Source organism: Macrobrachium nipponense, chromosome 5 (genome assembly GCF_015104395.2).
Source record: "Macrobrachium nipponense isolate FS-2020 chromosome 5, ASM1510439v2, whole genome shotgun sequence".
NCBI lineage: Eukaryota > Metazoa > Arthropoda > Malacostraca > Decapoda > Palaemonidae > Macrobrachium > Macrobrachium nipponense.
In genome coordinates this window covers 68,324,694-68,345,120 of record NC_061107.1, presented here as the reverse complement: position 1 = coordinate 68,345,120, position 20,427 = coordinate 68,324,694, and the positions used below count along the sequence as shown (strand labels likewise).

The 20,427-nt window shown below is 39.3% G+C and overlaps 1 protein-coding gene and 1 non-coding gene across 5 annotated transcripts in view; one reads left to right on the top strand and one right to left on the bottom strand.

The window, feature by feature from the left end:
* LOC135215389 (sorting and assembly machinery component 50 homolog) overlaps positions 1-20,427 on the bottom strand; it is a 562,240-nt gene that overhangs the window by 393,569 nt on the left and 148,244 nt on the right. The gene's annotated exons all lie outside the window — the stretch shown is intronic.
* Trnac-gca (transfer RNA cysteine (anticodon GCA)) lies at positions 16,889-16,960 on the top strand. The gene has a single exon. It is a non-coding gene; the product is annotated as a tRNA-Cys (tRNA).

Below are 20,427 nucleotides of genomic sequence, written 5' to 3'. Positions count from 1 at the left end.
GTGTTAAGCTACCATAGAAGCTATTACTTATACTCTGTTTTTTCCATCTGTCCATCCGCCTGTGGTGTTTTCGCATGGTAACACTGTGTCCCGAGCCTTAAATAATTAGGTAAATAAAAGGGTACCTGGGTGTACATTTGCAACTGAAAAGTGTTTTAATAATTTACTGTATGCAAATTACACTGTTAATATTTGAAATAGGTTATTATTTAAAGCCCTGAACGCAGTGTTACCATGCGCAAACACCACAGGCGGATGGACAGATGGAAAAAATCAAGAGTATAGTTACCTTAGTGTTTGGATGCAGATACTAGTTTTATTTCAATTTCAGCCCAAAACAGATGAGCAAAGAGAAGCTATTCGTAAACTTAAACGCATTAGAGATAAACTAGCTGCAATAAAGGCCCAAAAAATGCAAATGAATTTGAAGAATGCAAAGGTTAGATGTTTATTGTTAGCTGCTTTGCATGAAATAACCTGCTGTATTACCACTTCTAGTTTTATTTTACAAATTGAAGTAAGAGGTAATATAGTAATCCTACAGGCCCTAGTGTGTTTTGGCATGTAAATACAGTACATTGCTGTTATGAGATGTTTATGCTCATATATGAATTTTTTTTCACATAAATTAGAAAGACACCAAGCAACAGAGCCTGTTTTGATAACATATTTCCTATGTACTGTATAGGTGTTCTTTGCTTGCTTAAAGCTGAGTACACGTAAGAAGCAATAGTCCTTTTTCAAGCTTCTTACTGTATTTGCTACAGTATGTGCATTTATATTTGTTAACCCTCTTAAGCCGACTGGACGTATTTTACGTCAACATTTTTTGTCTCCTGTGTGCCGACTGGACGTATTTTACGTCGACTTACAAAAGTTTTTTTTTAAATTCGCGGAAAAATACTTATAGGCCTACCAGCCTAAAACTTTTGAATCACGCGCCTTGGGGGATGCTGGGAGTTCACGGATCAAGGTGTTGTTTTGTTTACAATCGTTACGCAGGTGCGCAAGCGCGAATTTCTTTCTTGTCACACTAAAAAGTATCTGTGACACATCTCGGAAATTATTTTGTCACTTTGACATAATTTTTGTACCATTGTATATTAGCCGTTACATGAAGTATTATATATGAAAATGTGCTTATTTTATGTAGAATACAACAATAAAATACTCATGATTGTAGCTTTTATCAGTTTTTGAGATATTTTCATATAAATAACGATGTGCCAAAATTTCAACCACCTTCGGTTCAACTTTGGACTCTACTCCGAAATGGTCGAAAAACGCAATTTGTAAATCTACTAAAACCGCTTATATTTTTGTAATATTCAATCATTTACCTTAATTTTGCAACTAATTGGAAGTCTCTAGCACAATATTTCAATTTATGGTGAATTTATGAAAAAACTTTTTCCTTGCGTCCGCGCGGTAACTCTTCCGAAAAATATCATACATGCGATTGTGGTAATGTTTGCACCATTTTAAAATTAGCCGCTATATAAAGTTTTATATATGGAAATGTGCACAATTTCATGCACAATACAACTAAAAACAACCCATGGTTGTAGCTTTTATCAGTTTTGAGATATTTTCATATAAATAACGATAATTGCCAAAATTTCAATCGGTTCGGTCAACTTTGACTCTACCGAAATGGTCGAAAAACGCAATTGTAAGCTAAAACGCTTATATTCTAGTAATATTCAAGCATTTACCTTCATTTTGCAACAAATTGGAAGTCTCTAGCACAATATTTCAATTTATGGTGTATTTATGAAAAAAATAACATTTTCTTTACGTCCGTGCGGTAACTCTTCCGAAAAATCATACGTGCGATTGTGGTAATGTTTGCACCATTTTAAATTAGCCATTACATAAAGTTTTATATATGAAAATGTGCGAAATTTCATGTAGAATACAACAAAAAATAATTGAAGGTTGTAGCTTTTCTCATTTTTAAAATATTTGCATATAAATCACGATAAATAGAAAAAAAAACCACCTTCAGTCAACTTTTGACTACCGAAATGTCGAAAAAAAAAAAAAAAACAAAAAAAACGAAAAACAAGCAATTTAAGCTAAAACTTCTTACAGTCTAGTAATATTCAGTCATTTATCTTCATCTTGAAACAAATTCGAAGTCTCTAGCAAAATATTTAGATTTATGGGGAATTTAAAAAAAAATCTTTCCTTCCCTCCGCGCGCGGATTCTCCGCCACAAATCTCCGAAATGCGTACGTCCCATTCTCGGAATATTTGCTCCGTTTCATATTAGGCATTTCATAAAGTTTTATATATGAAAATGTGCGCAATTGCATGTAGAATAAAACGAAAAATATTTGAAGGTTGTAGCTTTTCTTATTTCCAAAATAATTGCATATAAAAAATATAGTACATATAAAAAAATTCGACATTCGGGGTCAACTTTAACTCGTCAGATATGGTCGAAAACTGCAATTGTAAGCTAATACTCTTACAGTATAGTAATATTCAATCATTTGTCTTCATTTTGAAAGAAATTGGAAGTCTCTAGGACAATATTTAGATTTATGGTGAATTTTTGAAAAAAAAATGTGTTTACGTCCGCGCGTTACAAATTCATGCATTATTTTGTGATAATATTTTCTCTGTGTTGCTTTTATCGTTTTACAATGTGTTATATACCAAAATGATTGCAATTTAGTGTACATTACAACGAATACAAAGTAACTTGTTACCTTTAACCGTTTTGCGCACAGCGCGATTTGAATACAATTATATATGAAATTTCGTTTTTGCGCTATCATATATCGCATTATTTATATATGATAACGATAATTTTTTTCATTTCTGATGATGATTGCATACTAAAATTCAGCCAATGACAAAAAAAGGAGCCAAAAATGAACTCTTAATCTTGAAAACTAAGCGTGCTGTGATTTTTTGAAAAAAATATTTTTTCCACTTCCGCGCTCACTCTGAAACACCTCCGGCACACGGGAGACAATTTTTTTTTTACCGCTTCGGCGTAAGAGGGTTAATTTATTTGTCTTTATCAACAATGTGTTCAGACTGATTCTTTGTTCCTTTTGTGTTTTTCTTTCTTGAATTTTTCATACAAGAATACAAACCTTTTTCATTTATATGGATATATATCCTCAGCAGAAGTTGGTTTGGTCATTGAAGCTTAGTAATAAAAAAAGATAGTTGGACTAGTAGCACTTGGTGAACAGCTACTCAGATGTTCTGGAACCTTTGTATCATGGTCATTGTTGAAGTTTGAGTCACCTGAGTATATTTTTGGTGTGAAAGGCTGCGCTAACACTGGACTTATAAAAGTATTTTTTTGGTTTGAATGGTTGAGCTAATGTGACCTATACTACTCCGACTTGAAAAGGTGATTGCTTTTAGACCAGTTGATCACACATAGTGGCATCAATACTAACCAGTGCTGTTGTCACTCGAAGACAAGTGCAGGAGAACTCATAGAAATGGAAGTGCTAAAAGACTTGAAGGAGAGGATGGCTTAAGAGATAATGGAGATAGAACATTCAAGAAAATATATGAGAAACAAAGGCGTAGGGAAGAGACAAGATTGAAACTCTTGGAAAAAGCTAATTAAAAGTAGTGAGCCGAGTTATGGATTAATCTGGAAAGAATATTGACTGAAGCTTTGGCATGTTTGTTTTCCTAGTTTTGTTAGTAGTAAAAATGATGGTGGTTGATCATTCTTTTAGGGCATGATGGAGCCTGTGCATGTCCTAGATTCTTGTCCCTTGTGACTATTGGTGATTATTCTTCTGTGTATGGCTTGCAGAAGCAGAAGTGTATGTTGTCCTTGAAGTGCTTGCCATTGGAGGAAAAGGCCAGAGCAGGTTTGTTGAGATGCTCTCATCTATTCCTCCCTGTTCTGTGCTTGGCCTTGATCCTTGCTGCTTTTGTGGGATCATGTCTACCTGTTCTCTCCATGCTTGGTGAGAAGGGTATGTATGGACCAGTTGGCAATCAGATGACACTAGCAGGTGCTGTTGCTAACACCATCCTCGAGGAGCCTTACCTGTTATCTTTCCTTGAACATTTGCCTTTGACCTAAGGTTTTCTGCCTGTAGTCCTGTAGGACCCTCTTGCACATGATGACAACCTGCTGTCCTTGTTACTCCCACTGTAGCTGCTGTGGCAGCTTTTGTGTCAGTCCCTTTAGGGACGTATGCTTTGACTATCTTGGGCAGACTTAGAAGTGGACTGAGAAGACCTGTTGGGTGTAGGAGGTCGAGAAGTGCTGCCATGTGTTGTCTTCTTCCTCTTCCTCATTCTCTTCCTTATTTAGCATACATGTTTATTGCTGTAAGGTACTAAACCCATTTGTTAGGACTGACACCATGTTGATGAGGAATTACCCTCCTTTTATCAGTAATGATGGGTTTGTGGATTAAAGCTAAAAGTCCCAACTCAGGGATCTGTTTCCCTTGGGTTTGGATGACCAAAACTCTCAAGAATAGGGCTGTTCACAATCCAAGACATTTTCCCTAGACAAGCTATATGAGTGATACAGATGAGTTCCTTTTGTTTTCCAGTACAAGGATGTGGATTTATCTGAAGAGGATTTGGCATCCTAGGTCTGAGTGTTAATACTTTTTGGTTGTGGTGATACACACAAGGGATGCATCCAAGAATACTCTCTGGTTTTCCAAGATGGTCAAGTACAGCAAATTCAGTTATTGGCAATCCGGTTTAAAATCAGCGACTTACAGTGCCATAACGGGCTGAGTTTCAGGTATCGGTGCCATAAGGTGCCAATAATAGAATTATGGCACCAAATCATATTTAATAGAGGCCCCATTAACTGGAACTTGGTGTATAAGTGCCATAAATTGCTAATTTCATACATTCAACTTACCTGTCAGATATATACATAGCTATCGACTCCGTCGTCCCCGACAGAAATTCGAATTTCGCGGCACACGCTTACAGGTAGGTCAGGTGATCTACCTGCCTGCCGCTGGGTGGCAAGGACTAGGAACTATCCCCGTTTTCTAATCAGATTCTCTCTGTCGCTGGGAAGGTAAACATATGTTTGCTTTCCCTCCTGATTTGATTTTCGTGTTTCATCGCCATCGATCTTCTGGGCCGACTTTTACAGGAAGTACTGGATCGGTGGTTTGGCATACATTTTTAATAACTTTTTAATAACTTTTAATGAATTAACTTCGAAGTTTTCGAAGAATAGAGTATGTGTAACTACCGAAGTTTTCGGTAGACAATTACATAGGTTTGCAAGAAAGGGAAATATAAATATTTATTCATTGATAAAGTGTAATAAAATGTTAGAATTTGATTGAGGGGAAAAAATAAGGTAAACTTCCTATTGAGGAAGTCAGAAAACATAGAACTAAGAATGACTTTCTTGTTAAGGAAGCTTTCAAATAGAGGCCCTCGTTCTGACAAGCAGTTAGAATATTAACAGTACTAGTAGTGTTGTTTCCTCATCACCTTCTTACTTCACAGAAACTACAAATTCATTTGCAATTTGAAGATAAAGGAATGTAGCTCAAGATACGAGCTTATAAAGGTAAGAAGTGATTATAGTGTTCCCCATTGCAATAGAGGGTGCGTCTGATCGGCTCTGTCTCGCTCCCAGGCCTAGACCTCTTCCAAGCTCCCTGGCCCGGAGGAGAAGGAATGTCGAAAGCCGTACGGAGGTTATGGAGAACCCCACCGTTCAGGCGTCCCCTCGGCAGGTTCTGTAGAACGTCCCAGACTGCCAGGGATAGCCATTGGAAAGGCATCCTAATTCAGTGTTTCCCCTTTTTTATTATCGTCTTGACGAATAAGGAGTAGAAACATTCAACGGCCGTAGATTAAATGAAGATGCAAGATAATCTCGTCTGGCTATCGGAACCTCAGAAGAGACGGAGAAAGAAGAAGTATATGAAAATATATCTATTCTGAGAAGAACGAATTAGATATTAAAGAATATTTGTTGATCGAAATATTATATGGATCTCGTTTAGTGAGTACACATATATATAACTTTTAAGCTTCTAGATCCTTGGGCATGAAGCTCCGGTAACGAGGCTCAATGCGCCTAAAGCGCCTGAAAACGAGGCGCAAAGCACCTGAAGGCCTTGAATATGGGCGCAAAGCGCCTGAAAGACTATGAACCAGGATCTTTATCGGAAATGGAAGTCCTTCTCATTCAGAAGAAGGGAGGGCTATGTAGAAAATGGAAGTATTGTCGAATTCTAAGCAAGAACAAATGTACAAGAGATCGGAACCTTCCGCACACAGAACTTCCGCACAAGCGGAATCTTCCAGAAGGCGGAAGATTCCAGATTCGAATAACCTTCCAGACGTACAGAACTTTTCAGGCGAGGATCGCCTTTCAGATGCTCGGAACTTTCTCAACAAGAAAAACTTTCCAAAAGCGATACTTCTGCTAGGCGCCAGGAGTATTCCGAGGTTGAGGAGTATTCCGTTCGCGATACTCCTCCCAGGCGCCAGGAGATTCTAGGCAAGATACTCCTGCTTAGCGCCAGACACTTTCTCCTACAAGAAGAGCCTGACAACCGCCGAGAGTCCTCCAGGCGGAAAGGTGAAAGACATTCGAGGCTTCTCCTGATAGGGACGGGAGTTGTCGCGCAGGCGGCCGTTTTTGCCCTTGTCAGGATCGTCTTAATGCAATAAAGGCAAGAGCAAGTTCGGCTTTTTCCAGGCAGGGACTCAAGATGTAGCACAGGCTGCCGTAGACCCTTGTCAGGTTAGAGTCGGTACTGCGAATAGCCCTTCACCTCTCGAAAGGAAGCGCTCTCCTCCGGTTGCTCAATCTTGTCCCAAATTGAGGAATGAAAGATAGAGCAGAATTGTGAGAATTAGTTCAGTATTAGTAAGAGGATATTAAAATCATCCTCCTTCTAAAAAAGATTGCAACCAACCATTTACAGAAAGAGGGGCAATCGTTTGGAAGTTGAACAAGATTCGTACGAGCTCTCATTCATTGATTAGAGGCTCTTCCAGATAAGAAAGGCATAAAATACGGACTTATCTCCAAGATAATAAAAGCTGGAGAGATTCTCTTCGATCCTCGGTTTGTCATTTGCAATATCTTTCGACGAATACTCATTCGGGATTATTGACGTAAATGAACGAAGAGAGCAAGATTTCGACTTCTTTTTTCTCTGCAATGTCGGAAAGGAAAAAGAGTGTCGTAGAAGGCTTGCTGTATATGACTACTGAATGACAAGTCATATACGCATACCATAGTTGCCTTTCTGGTTCGCTACGGAATTGTCTGTATCCATACAGGATTTTCCTAGTAAAGACTTCGCTTAAAAGGTTTGTTACGACATACCTATTCAGCCTCGGTATTTAACAAAGGTTGTTTGGCTAAATTTGCATTATTGAGAGCTTTCTTAGACTCGAGAATAATTTTATTATATCCATTCATTGAAGGGAGTAACTGGCAACTCAGAATGAATGCAGCCAGGCAGTGAACGACACGGCTGTAATTGTGAGCCAATCTAAGTACCATCCGGTTCTCGTCGTGAACGGTTGGTTACATCTTTCTCTCCTAAGGGATCGGAATGCTTCACCGTATATTCCCCATACAATCAGGGACTTAACACGAATTGAGGGGATTTTTTAGGCAAACATGAATAACATCGTATTCGTTTTGCTAAGGATATCTCTCTGCCTCGGCGAGGAAGAATGTAGTAGGAAATTCACCTTAAGATAAACGATACGCTTAAGCCTTATGCACACACCGTGGTTAATTACAGCGTTCCTACTATCCTTACAAGAGTTTCCTAGATGAATGCTGTTTACCACAATGTGATAGGATTATAAAGAATTTTAATTCGGCAGAGCACGATTTAACATTCATTGGAAAGAGTTGTCAGACCCTGCGGAAAGTATTCACAGATCTCTTCGCAAGGCAGAAGTATGAACGAGCTTCTTATAGATGCTTCCTTTTCCTCGAAACAAGAGAGGTAGCAAGATACGCCATCTTTAAATTAAATAGGGGAATAAACTTTAGTCTTTTTTTCCCCTAGTTGTATATATTCTTAACACATATTAAAATAATGGGCGTCTAAGGAAGAAGATGAAGGCATCATCTTTTGGCAATAAAAGGTTGGATTCACAGAAGTCACGTTCTTCTTTCAGCATGTGTCGGAAGGTTTTTCTAGAGAGTAGAGATTTGATAGGAATATATTATAAAATATTGGACCTGAAAAAACCTATTCACTCTGGAGTCTGTCTGCGTGCAGACTGACAGAAGTAAATATGAATGAGAGGATTTTTCAAGGGAGCTTGATAATTCCTTTAAATATGTTCAAAGACATAGAGTTGCTGCAGATCGTGCTAGATAGAAAGGGGAAACTGTCCTCTTCCGATAACCAATCTGTGAACCACATAATGGTTTTCTTCCCTTTCAGAGGGAAGAATCACCTTGGTAATTTATGCTATCAATGAACACAGTGAAAAGATATATTCTGTCTAGACAAAGAATATTAGAGATAGTAGAGAATTAAGATCTTCGGGATCTTATACAATACCTCTATACGATAAGAGTAAGAGATTCTTTATACTTAGAATGGGATCCTAATTTGGGCCTCAGATTCCGTGTTCCGACAAGATGGAACTGCTCCTAATCAAATGTTTCTCTTGGTCCTAAACGATCAAAAGGACAAGTGAAATTTTGGGCTTTAGAATCTGGAATCGAATTCTATGACGACTCGGCAATGGGTTCTGGCCAGCATAGTATGTTTGGCAAGAGAACTAAAGCCTTTTTTTATTCCTGGATCAACGCTTTCAGATAGAGGTTTCGTTGTCCGGGTAATGATAGTAGACATTGTCATCTACAGAAGAAGAAAAGGTTTAAAACGTTTACTGACAGAGTCTTTGGAACGCGAGAAGGGCTCAAAACTACTTCCCAAAAGGTTCAGAGAGATACATTCAAGAGCTAGAAATCAACCAATTTTAGCTCAGAATCTCTTTAAAATTCCAAGCTCCTTCCCTTCCTTCGGGCAAGGATAGGGAAGCTTCTGCAACGAGAAAACTCATCAACATGTAGGAGGAGAACTCGTTAGCAACGGAAGTATGCAATAAGGATCCTCCTCGGAGGAAGACTTGTCTCTTGGACTTTTGAGATTTCCTATTGTCTACTGGATGGAGCTGACTAATTTTGATGAATGTGCAGGAGCAATTAGCGTCGTTGGTAGGAGTACTTTCTAAAGAGCCTACTCGTAAAAGGATGACAGACTTCCGATTAAGAGATCCAAATACCGATCTCTGGGGGGGTGGGGGAGCGATGCGTTAGGCAGGCGAGACGGGGGAAAGGAAGTAACTCCTGCCAAGCGTGGTACTGGCGCAACTAGGAGCCACGCCAAGTAGGCGCAAAGAGCCTGACTTTACTGTAGATCGTTCTAGGCCAAGATCTTCATCCAAGCAACAAGAGCCAACTGGAGAAGAGAGAACTCCTGATAGGAGTATAGCGCCCCGCTAAGCGCAATATACTTGCCATTCAAAAGGCCATTCCATGAGCGATACTCCTACCAAGCCACAGGAGTATTCGGAACTAGATGCGCCTTCCATAGTCAGGAGTATTCGGGAAGAGATACTCCTGCCAGGCGCCTTGAGTACTCTAACCTCGATACTCCTCCCAGAGCCAGGAGTATTCTAGACTTTTTACTCCTACCAGGCGCCAGGAGTATTCGAAGCGCGATGTGGCCTACCAGCGCCAGGAGTATTCGAAGCGCGATACTCCTGCCAGGTGCCAGGAGTACCTTCGAAGCGCGATACTCCTGCCAGGCGCCAGGAGTATTCGAAGCGCGATACTCCTGCAAGGCGCCAGGAGTATTCAGAAGCGCGATACTCCTGCCAGGCGCCAGGAGTATTCTGAGTTAATACTCCTAACAGGCGCCCGGAGTATTTGGAGCGAGATTGCCATTCCGACGGCAGGAGTATTCGAAGAGTTTTACGACTGTCAGGCGCCAGGAGTATTCTAAACAGGATACTCCTCGCGCCAGCCAGGCGCAAGCCAGGCGCTAGGCTTCATCCAGATGAGATCCAGTTCAAAGAAAGTCCTAGTCTTCTTTGAAACAATGGTGATCTCTAAAGCACTTCATAAGTGACTTGATGATACCTTCAAACAGCTGAGAATTTAAAAAGCTCATGAAGTGCGAGCTTTTGCAAATTCTTGTTCTTTTCGTAACAATATGTCAGGAAGACATATTAGCTTTAACATATGAGAGATGCAAACTATGTGTTGACTGCTCATTACACGAAGGACTTCAAGTTAACCTACGAGAGATTCTTCTCTCTTGGTTTATAAGTATCAGCGGATACGTTGCTGGGATAAGGAGCCGACACTGATCCTTTAATAATGAGTTGAATTTATTTTAACTCAATGATTTTTATTGGAGGTTGAAAGGAGTTTGGGGGATAACTCTCTTTCAATTTAGCGCGAACCCTCATGTTAGGAACAGGTGATCGGGATCGGTGTTGCGCTCCTTAGTTATGCCAATAGGCATAGGCATGTTGTCATATAAGCGGATTAGCACCCTTGACAATGCCAATTAGGCTCGACCGAGTAAGTGGATAGACCCCATCGGTAGACCCACAAGAACTCTTGGCCACAGATCACTATCTTGCTAAGGCTCTTGAGACGAAGCAGACTCCTATGCAATAGCTAGGAAGTCAACCCTTCGTCTAGAAACACAGAGGAACTAAGGTCTATAAATACCTACAACATATGTTGTTTACCTGTTTAGTCAGTAATTAGCTGTCTCTTGCCCTCCACCAAAGGGTGTCAATCAGCTATGTATATATCTGACAGGTAAGTTGAATGTATGAAAATGATATTGTTATGATACAATAAAGTTTCATACATACTTACCTGGCAGATATATACAATTAAAGACCCACCCAGCCTCCCGCAGGAGACAGGTGGAAAGAGAGAATCTGATTAGAAAAATGGGGATAGTTTCCTAGTCCTGCCACCCAGCGGCAGGCAGGTAGATCACCTGACCTACCTGTAGCGTGTGCCGCGAAATTCGAATTTCTGTCGGGGACGACGGTAGTCGATAGCTATGTATATATCTTGCCAGGTAAGTATGTATGAAACTTTATTGTATCATAACAATATCATGTTTCGGTCAATGGCAGTTTCCGCTTCTCAGCACCCTGTCAAGAACAGAACCCCCGCCGATAACTGGGGACTACAGTACGGTTCCCAATTATGAGAGAATTTGGTCGATCCACGACCTCCCAGAATTGGAAATTTGCAGATTTCAAAAACACCATACTTTATGGGAATAATTCCATTAGGGCCAAGGCAGACGGCAACTTACCCAGTTAAACTTTCTTATACTACCCATTTTCAATACTTTCTATGTAGTACTATACTGTGATTTTTTCTAATATGAAATTGTTCTTGTGGACAAATAAAATATCAAAAAGGTTTTAATTACTTGAAAAAGTTTACAATTACACACAGGATGATGAAAACTCCCACACGTAAACAATACCACCATTGGGTGCAAGTGTACTGTACGATACAGTCATTTTCTTTAAAAAACCTTTTGGATGGAATTTCCTCTACCTATCCTCTGCCAAAAAAAACCTTTAAACTCCTCCATCTCATCCTCCGTGAAGTGTTCTTCAGCTGAAGGAAGGCTTTGTGAACCATTTCGGGTACTGATGGATCATGTGAGTCTTCACTCCCATTAGGCCTAACAAACTTGGTTTTGAGCGCCTGTCTCAGTTTCTTTGTCCGGCACGTTCACTATGTAATTGTTTTCATATAAATTTATTCTACAATAAAAAAAAGAACTGATAAAAATTCAAAATTTGATATGAAATTACAATTCCTTAAAAAGAAATTATAAAAATTCAAAATTCAGCATGAAATGAACAGTTAGAGGTTTCTTGAAAAGTTTAGACTTGAACGATTCTCTCTCTCTCTCTCTCTCTCTCTCTCTCTCTCTCTCTCTCTCTCTCTCTCTCTCTCTCTCTCTCTCTCTCTCTCTCTCTCTCTCAAACACATCTGCTTCTCTGTTAATCACTTTTAATAGTCATTTTCATCAAAACCTTTTTCAGCAATAGAAAAAAATAAACTATCAAATGCCAAAAGTTAGTCAAAACAAGTTAACCTAGAAAAAAAATTCTTACTTCATGTTTAGCAATGGGATTTCAAGTTGTCGACTGCTGCCAAAATGGAAATTGCTCCTTCCTTCGTCTTTAACTTATGGGCAAGCTTTTTAGTTTCAAGAAAATAGGTCTTCCTCTTTGACTTCTAGGCAGATGCATACATGATGCTGATGATTAGAATACACTTCGCAGATCTGAATACTAATGAGTATGGCAATGGTGTTGATACCGATCATTCATACACACTTCGCTATGACGTCACAAATGCATGAGGCAGAGCCTTCCGTCTTAGTTAATGGCTAAGCAGGAAAACTTTCTCTTGCATTCCTCCTTGGAGGAATAATAGTTTTTTCCTCTAAACATTCCCCCCACCCTTCTCTCAGATACCAGCAAACCCTCCCACATCTAAAATACTTGAAAAGACAATAGATTTGATATGTTTTGCGGCGTGTGACTCGCAGACTTTGAACAGCTTCGTAGATAAAGAAAATCTATTTTTGAGAACTAGCGACTTCATAAAAGGGTAATCACACAATTCAAACACACATAATTTGGGATCAGACTGTACCTATATGTGTAAAAGTGTCGAGGCACAGGGATCGACCTTCAAATGTGGATGAGTTGTGGTGTTACAGGTACTGAAGACTGGGTCTGGCTCTGACCACATTCACTTTATGCCTTAAGAAAGTCCCCCCACAAGTCCTCGGATACCATTTTCTAGGATCTGTGGTTGTTGGTCAACATGTCGTGTAGTAACCACAGATTCTTATGGACAGATCCATCTAATTAACAGAAGGGCTGGGATGCAGGTGTATAGTATTAATATTTATGTTCAGATTACGTTATTGGTCTTAATCTTCCTTACAAATATTTTCCTTTAATATTTTCAAAGTCAAAGTTCATCATTAGAATTTTTACTCAGGCACAAGGTGTTGTCACCACCATGGTATCCTATGCTACTTTGTATTGCTGGTTCAGAAGTCATTTTATTTCCTGCTTGTCATGACTGAGGAAACTGCATTTCCAGGTGACGGAGTGATGTCAGTCATTCCAGAAGATGAGTTAGTTATCTATATAAAAAAAAGAGAAAGAGCAGGGTTTGTATTTTTGTAGAAACAAATAAAAACTTCTTAAGTTATTTCAATTTTTCCTAAATATACAAACCTGAATTCTTTGTTAATATTCCCACCTAAAATCTTATATACCCTGTATTATCTGGTAACAAAAGAAAACTGGGGACTCTTTGACCTTCACAGTGTAGCATGAAGAAGAGTAATGTTTTCTTCAAAGCATTCCTCTCATTATGTATGCTGAAGCTAGACTCCTTTCCTTAGAGACATCATACAAGGTGATCCAGATGAGTTGCTTTTGTTTCCAGTACAAGGATTGGGGATTTATCTGAAGAAGATTTGGCATCCTAGGCCTGAGTGTTGATACTTAATGTTTGTAGTGATACACACAAGGAAGATATCTAAGAAACTCTGGTTTTGCAAGATGGTCAAGTAGGTTTACAAGTTGTCTGGCACAGGGATCGACCTTCAAATGTGGATTCGGTGTGGTATTACAGATACTGAAGACTGGGTCTGGCTCTGACCTCAGATACCATTTTCTAGGATCTGTGGTTGTTGGTCAACGTGTCATGTAGTAATCACAGGTTCTCATAGACAGACCCTTCCAATCAACAAAATGGCAGAATTCAGTTGTAGAGCATTAATATTTATGGTCAGATTACATAATTGGTCTTAATCTCCCTTACAAAGATTCTTTTCCCCTCCTAATTTTTTTCAAAGTCAAAGTTCTCATTAGAATTTTTACTCAGACACAAGGTGCTAAAGCCAACATGTTTTCCTATGCTACCTTGTATTGCTGGTTCAAAAGTAATTTTATTTCCTGCTTGTTGTCATGACAAGAGGAAACTGCATTTCCAGGTGAAGGAGTTGATGTTCAGTCATTCCCAGAAGATGAGAGGTTAGTTGTCTTTGTAGAAAAGAGGAGAGATAGAGAGAGAGAGAGAGAGAGAGAGAGAGAGAGAGAGAGAGAGAGAGAGAGAGAGAGAGAGAGAGAGAGAGAGAGAGAGAGAGACCATGGTTTGTATTTTGCAGGAACAAATAAAAATTTGTTATTTACATTTTTCCTAAATATACAAACCTGAATTCTTTTATAATATTCCCACCTCAAACCTAGTATACTCAGCATTGTCTGGTGGTGGCAAAAGAAAAGTGGAGACTCCCTGACCTTCACAGTGTAGCATGAAGAAAAGTAATGTTTTCTTCAAAGTATTCCTCTCATTATGTATGCTGAAGCTTGACTCCTTTCAGTGGCATTAATAAAGACCAAATAGCTTCATTGCCCCTTACCATCTGTCATCTTTCTTGTGCCTGGCAGCAAGGGGTACGAATGCCTTTTGTACTCCCCAGAGGCATCCTGGAATTTTATACTTTCTTTCTGTTTTCTCTTAAAAGAACAGTGCTAATAAGTTACAGCCTTCATTAAATTAGCCATTACCTTTGTTGCTCTTCTTTGGTCCTAACAGGCTTGGTTTATAGACATATCAGCTTGTTTGGTAGACCTTCCAAGGATCTTGCTACCCCACTTAATGTATTATTTTAAAAACTTTTTAATGTGACCTGGCATAAAGTTGCTAAAAACCTTTTAGTTCAAGGAGGTTATTACGCCAGCATTTTCTTCCACCTCTTGAGTTTCAAGCATCCACATTGTCACAGGTCATGCAGTCATGGCCATAGCGACTGTGTTTTTAAAGTTAACAGATTTGATTTCTTCTAGTAACATTGCTACATGGAAGTCCCCATCTACTTTTTTGAGATTTTACCTTAAATGCACAAGTCATAAAATTTTAGGTATTTACTCAGTTGGTCTTTTAGCAGCAGCAGCAAGTCAGTTTCTGTCTAGGCCTGAAAGAAAAAGGAAATTGGTGGGAGATACCTGTAGGTGCAGATATCTTGGGTACCTCATATCTTATTTTATGAGAATGGTAAGTATTTTTTTGCATATGTGACTTACCCAGTCATTATATTGCTAACCTTTCTACACATACGGCAGCCGAAATTAAAATTCAAATTTCACGGGTAGAGCTTTGATGGCTCATTGTAGGTATACAGTGCTGTCCCCCAACAGCCACTAGGAACAACTTAGGTAATCACTTCATTCTGTTTTCTTCCGTGCTCCATGAAACGTTGAGTGCTTACAGCAGCTTGTTCTTATTTTCTGGTTATATCACCAGATTCCGGTAGTTGCACAACCACCAGAACGCATTCATAGCCTTCGAGCAGGATGAGCCTTTTCTTTACTATTTTATTCAAATAATTATAATTGCCTTATAAATTAGTATTCTTGAATGTATCATCATTCAAGTAGACTAAATACTTGTACATATTTATTTTCTACTTACCAGGCTTAGGCTACATGTAAGTTGACATTTAATAATAACCATTTTTCTTTACTATTTTATTCAAATAACAATAATTGTTTGACAGATGATTCTTGAATGAATCATTATTCAAGTAGACTACATATTTGTACATACTTGTTTTTTTACTTACTGGGTTTAGGCTACTTGTAAGGTGACGTTTAATAATTCCCTTAAAGTAATTCTCAGTGTAACATCATCCCTTTAGACCAAAACTTTGGCATTTATGATTTGCTTACCAGGCTTAAGCTATGTGCAAGTCTCCGGTTAATAGATACCTCAAAAGTAGTTCTTGAATCTAATGCCATTAAATTAGGGCAATTCTTTTGCATTTATGATTCTTCACTAGACGTAAGGTATTCACAAGCCGACGGTAAATGATCACCTTAAAGTAATTCTCAAATGTTATAGTACTATTCTTTTATCCCAAAACCTTAGCATTTATTTGCATACTGTGTTAGGCTACTTGCAAGTTGCCCATTAATGATTACCTTCAAAAAGTAATTTTTTATGCTATTTCATTCCATTAGGTCATACTTTGCTTTTGGGATTTTGTGTTTATCATAGGCTAGTTGTGAACCGCCGGTAAATATAATTACCTTTAAAGTAATTTGTTAAAGTAATTTGTGGATGTTAAAACCTTCTTGTAGGCCAAATGCAATTAGGCCAACACTCTGTTTTGTTTACCTTGTTTGTGGTGCTCATCACTTTCCTTTGCAGAGACATTGTGTAGTAAGGGGAGAATGGTGTTATTGTTTGCCTGCGGGAGGCCATAGGTAGATATGTTCCGTCAGTCGAGTACGTATTAACTACATACCTGTTTTTTGCTTCAGCAGTACTTTATTACGTTACAGAATGGGCTCGTATGGCCTTGGCGGACAGAGGAATTTTCCTGGTGTTATGCATTTGGGAACAATCACTCCCAGCCTCCAGCTTGCTTGGCGGACTGGAGCACAGGCCACTTGAGTCAATTAGCAGGACGTGTAATCGGTTGTTGTATTTGATTACTTTGATTTCCTGATAATTTTGCTGATGATTTCTTTTTGAGTAATCAGTTATTTGTAAATATTGTTTTATTCTTTTATATTAAAGTTGGATTTGCTTTGAGACTTTAATATGAAAATGTCTTGTTGATTTAAATTTATCGTTTATTAAAAGGTAAACGTATACACTTATGTTATTTTAAAATGCTAGTTGCTTTTCATTCCTTAATTGGCACCAGCTGTTGGTATTTTGGTGCTAGCTGTTGGGAGCCCGACAACACAATCTCCTCATTCATCTTCGTTGAAACTACAGGGTCCTTCGCTTGCTCCTAGGTGCTATCACTTGGACAGAGGGAGTGTAACTCAGTGGCAGAGCATTCGACTGCAGATCGAGAGGTCCCCGGTTCATTCCCGGGCACCCCCCCCAACACGACGAGAGTCGGAGAGGAGGTGTGTAGGAAGAGATGGCTCCTTTTGGTCTGTGAGAGCCTATACTTTCCTTTCGGGAACTGTTTTTCATCGAGGCGAATAAGTTTTCCTAAGCCTGTGCTTTGCTGTCATCACTGCAAGTTGATGATTGTGTATATTATTGCCCCCTCCTGCTAGTTCTGAGAAGTGCGAGCAAGAATGGTCAATCCTCCTCTGTTGTTTTTATCTAAGATTAAGCCAGCACAATGCCAGGATGGGCTTTTGGTCTCAGAGCAGCCCGTAACGATCCTCCTCTCCTTTTTACCTTTACTTCTTGGGTTGCACATGGATGGACAAGGTAATAAGAACTCTATGGAGTCTATTCTCCAGAGTTCAGATGCAAGAGCCTATGTCCCTGGTTCGATTTTAGGATCTCACCAGATGGATATTGGTCATTAGTTCGAGCTCCACCTCTCCAGCATTCCTGTTTTGGGAACAGCTAGTTCGTCACGAACTAGTAGTCTTTGGTGTCTTGTTATCACCGTAGAAACCGCCCTTCGGGATAGCTTCTTGTTTGCTGTCTTCATTAGAGAATGAAAGAGGTCTGCCTCCAGTCCTTATTCTTTTCCTCTTTCGAAGTGAAGAAGAATTAGGATAGTGCTCAATCACCAAAAGCCTGCAAATATACTTGTATATTCTCCTTGCAACAGGCATCTGTTATCAGTTGCATTGTCCAAGTAATTGGTGCATACCTGTAAGTTAGTTCTAGTCTGTGACTGAGATGAATAGTACCTTCTATAAATTAACCTGAAATTCAGGACAGCCTTTTGGACCTCCAAGAGTTTCCGGTTTTGATGAGATGTAGTGGTAATGTTTGGGAACAACACCACAGTGTGGAGATTATCACCGAACAAGAGGATTGCTTTCCCTCTTGTTTGGTTAACATGCAGGTACTCAAGTGTATTGGTTGTGCATGTGATAGCTCAATAAGACAAGCACATTCCAAGATGGAATGTACTACCAGGCAACTCGGCCTACAGATTCAAGTGAGGGGCAGAGCACTGCCTTCTCACTGAGATATTGTTCATTTTACAAATGTTTCTGTGTGTCAAGGGTTAACTCCTAATTTAAATGTCTTTGCATGGCCATCACAGACTTATGTCTCGGGTTGGCTTTGGATTCTCGCTTATGGTTCCTGTTTTGTGCTCCTCACTTAACCATTGCAGGAGTCATCAGACAAGAGATATGTCTCATTGGATTCATTATCATCTTTCTATTTACCCCACGGTACAACAGAAGTCTCCAAGTCTTCTGTTTTGTCACAATTGACACTTAGACCATTGCAAATACAGTGGGTTTTTTTTCTATTGTATATATTTTTTGAATTCATAAAGTGTTCAACTGTTAGTAGTTGGAGTGAATATTAGAAGACTTTGCCTGCCCTGATAGCTCTGCTTCCAGGGTAAACAGAAGAGTTCATCTCTGAACCAACCCTCGCAGTGACAAGAAGCAGTTCATCAAGCAGTATATCCCTGTTTGTTTACACGTCTAAAGACTTCCAGCCTTCATTGCAACAGGAATCAGAGGACCATCCGTAACCTAGGAAGCTATGGTAAGAAGTCATCCCTTCCTCTGTCTAATGTTTTGTCTTCCATTTTATATGGGCTTCATGTTTGAGACACACTCAGTGTTGTGGAGTGTGTTTTTGTCCTACTTTCAAGCAAAGCTAAGGCTATAAAAACAGCCTCTTCCTCCTTAGTTTTCAAAGGATTTTTGCTCTTTATGCCCATTCTGCTAGAACTACGGGAGGCGCAAAATGTCAAAATTTTTCAATATCATGAGACCATTTTTAGTGACTTGCATGGCATTGTGGAAAAAGGCATAGGATGTTCTCCTATTATCTCTTCTCCTTTTCAGTAAGGTGTTGAGTTGGGAGAACCAGGGGTTGCAGTATACCCGGAGCTCTCACCACTCTCAGTGGATGGGTCATGACTGTATTTCAGTGTAGGTATCAGTGTTTTCTGGTTGTTTTATGTCAGGGGTGCGCCCAGGGCAAGGGCTGGCAACTATCCTACTTTGCTAGCCATAGGAGCTTTCCCCTCACTGCAAAGTTTTCCCTAAGTAGGAGGCGACCCTTGGCGCTACCACCATACCACTATTAGTTAAGATGAGCACCAACCAGAGGCAGTATTTATCTGCATAGTGATCCTAACTGATAGGAATGACAAGCATGTTTTTTTTTCAATGCTAGCAACTTTTCTATTTCAAATATATTATATGACTTAATGCCTTGGAGCAGTGTATGTCCATGATCCCACCTCCATTCAATGTGGAATCAGCAATATAATTGCTGGGTAAGTCACATACAAAAGTGATATTTTTATTTTATAATAATAAAATAAGGTTTGTATATAGTACTTACCCATTACCCCTTAGACGCCAAGCCACTATTTCCCAAAGTGTCTCTCATGTGCTGGCGGTGGTTCGGAGTTAATGCCGAAGCGGAAAAAAAGTTCTTTTTAAAAAAATCACTGCACACTTAGTTTTCAAGATTAAGGGAGGGGGGAACGGTAGATAAACATCGAAGCACGAAACAAAGAGACGTGCACGAACGCCGACCCCCTTGAAAAACAGGAAATCATGAAAATAAACGTAGATCAAACAAGATCGACAAAGCAACTGCCACCCAAGACATAAAATATATACTGAAAATATATACTGAAATATTATAAGTTACAGTATATAAATATAAATATATAGGTACAGTGGGGCCTCGTTATCCACGGGGGATAGGGCCCAGAACCCCCCCGTGATAAGTAAATACCCGTGTTATCCTGATACCCCCCTCAAAAATTGCTTAAAACTGCCTACTTTAATAGTTAACCCACCCAAGACCACTATTCCAATGTTTATAACTGCCTACTTTAGTTCAAACACCAAATATGTTTTCAACTATCACCTAAAACTAAATTCAAGACAGTTTAAAGTTATTGTACAAAATTAGCCTTAAAAAATAAATGTAGTATATGTACTACTGTACCATATGTAGCCTACTAGCCTAGGGATTACCGCTAGAAGCTATACGCATGGTGGGCCTCTCTTTTTTACAAGGAAAGAGAGGATGAGTGGTAAGAGAACTATCAAAATTATGTAAATCATATGGGTACTCACCAACAATCTATGTTGATAAAAGATGGCGACGATTTTGCAGTGCAATCCAGTAATATAATAACGATAATGCTACCAACAGTATGCAGCGAAACACATCTTCCCTTCGTCACAACACGTTAATACTAGTATATTCCACGTAAAATCCTTCATCTGACCTTTAGGCATCTTTCCCATAAGAGTAAAAGAATCAGGGCTTTTGGATGCCACATAATTAACTCGTTTATATGGGTACAATTTAAAGAACGCGCCGCACCACATTTCATAACAACAACAAACAAACGTTTGTAGGCCAGTGTTGCCAACTGGGAATGG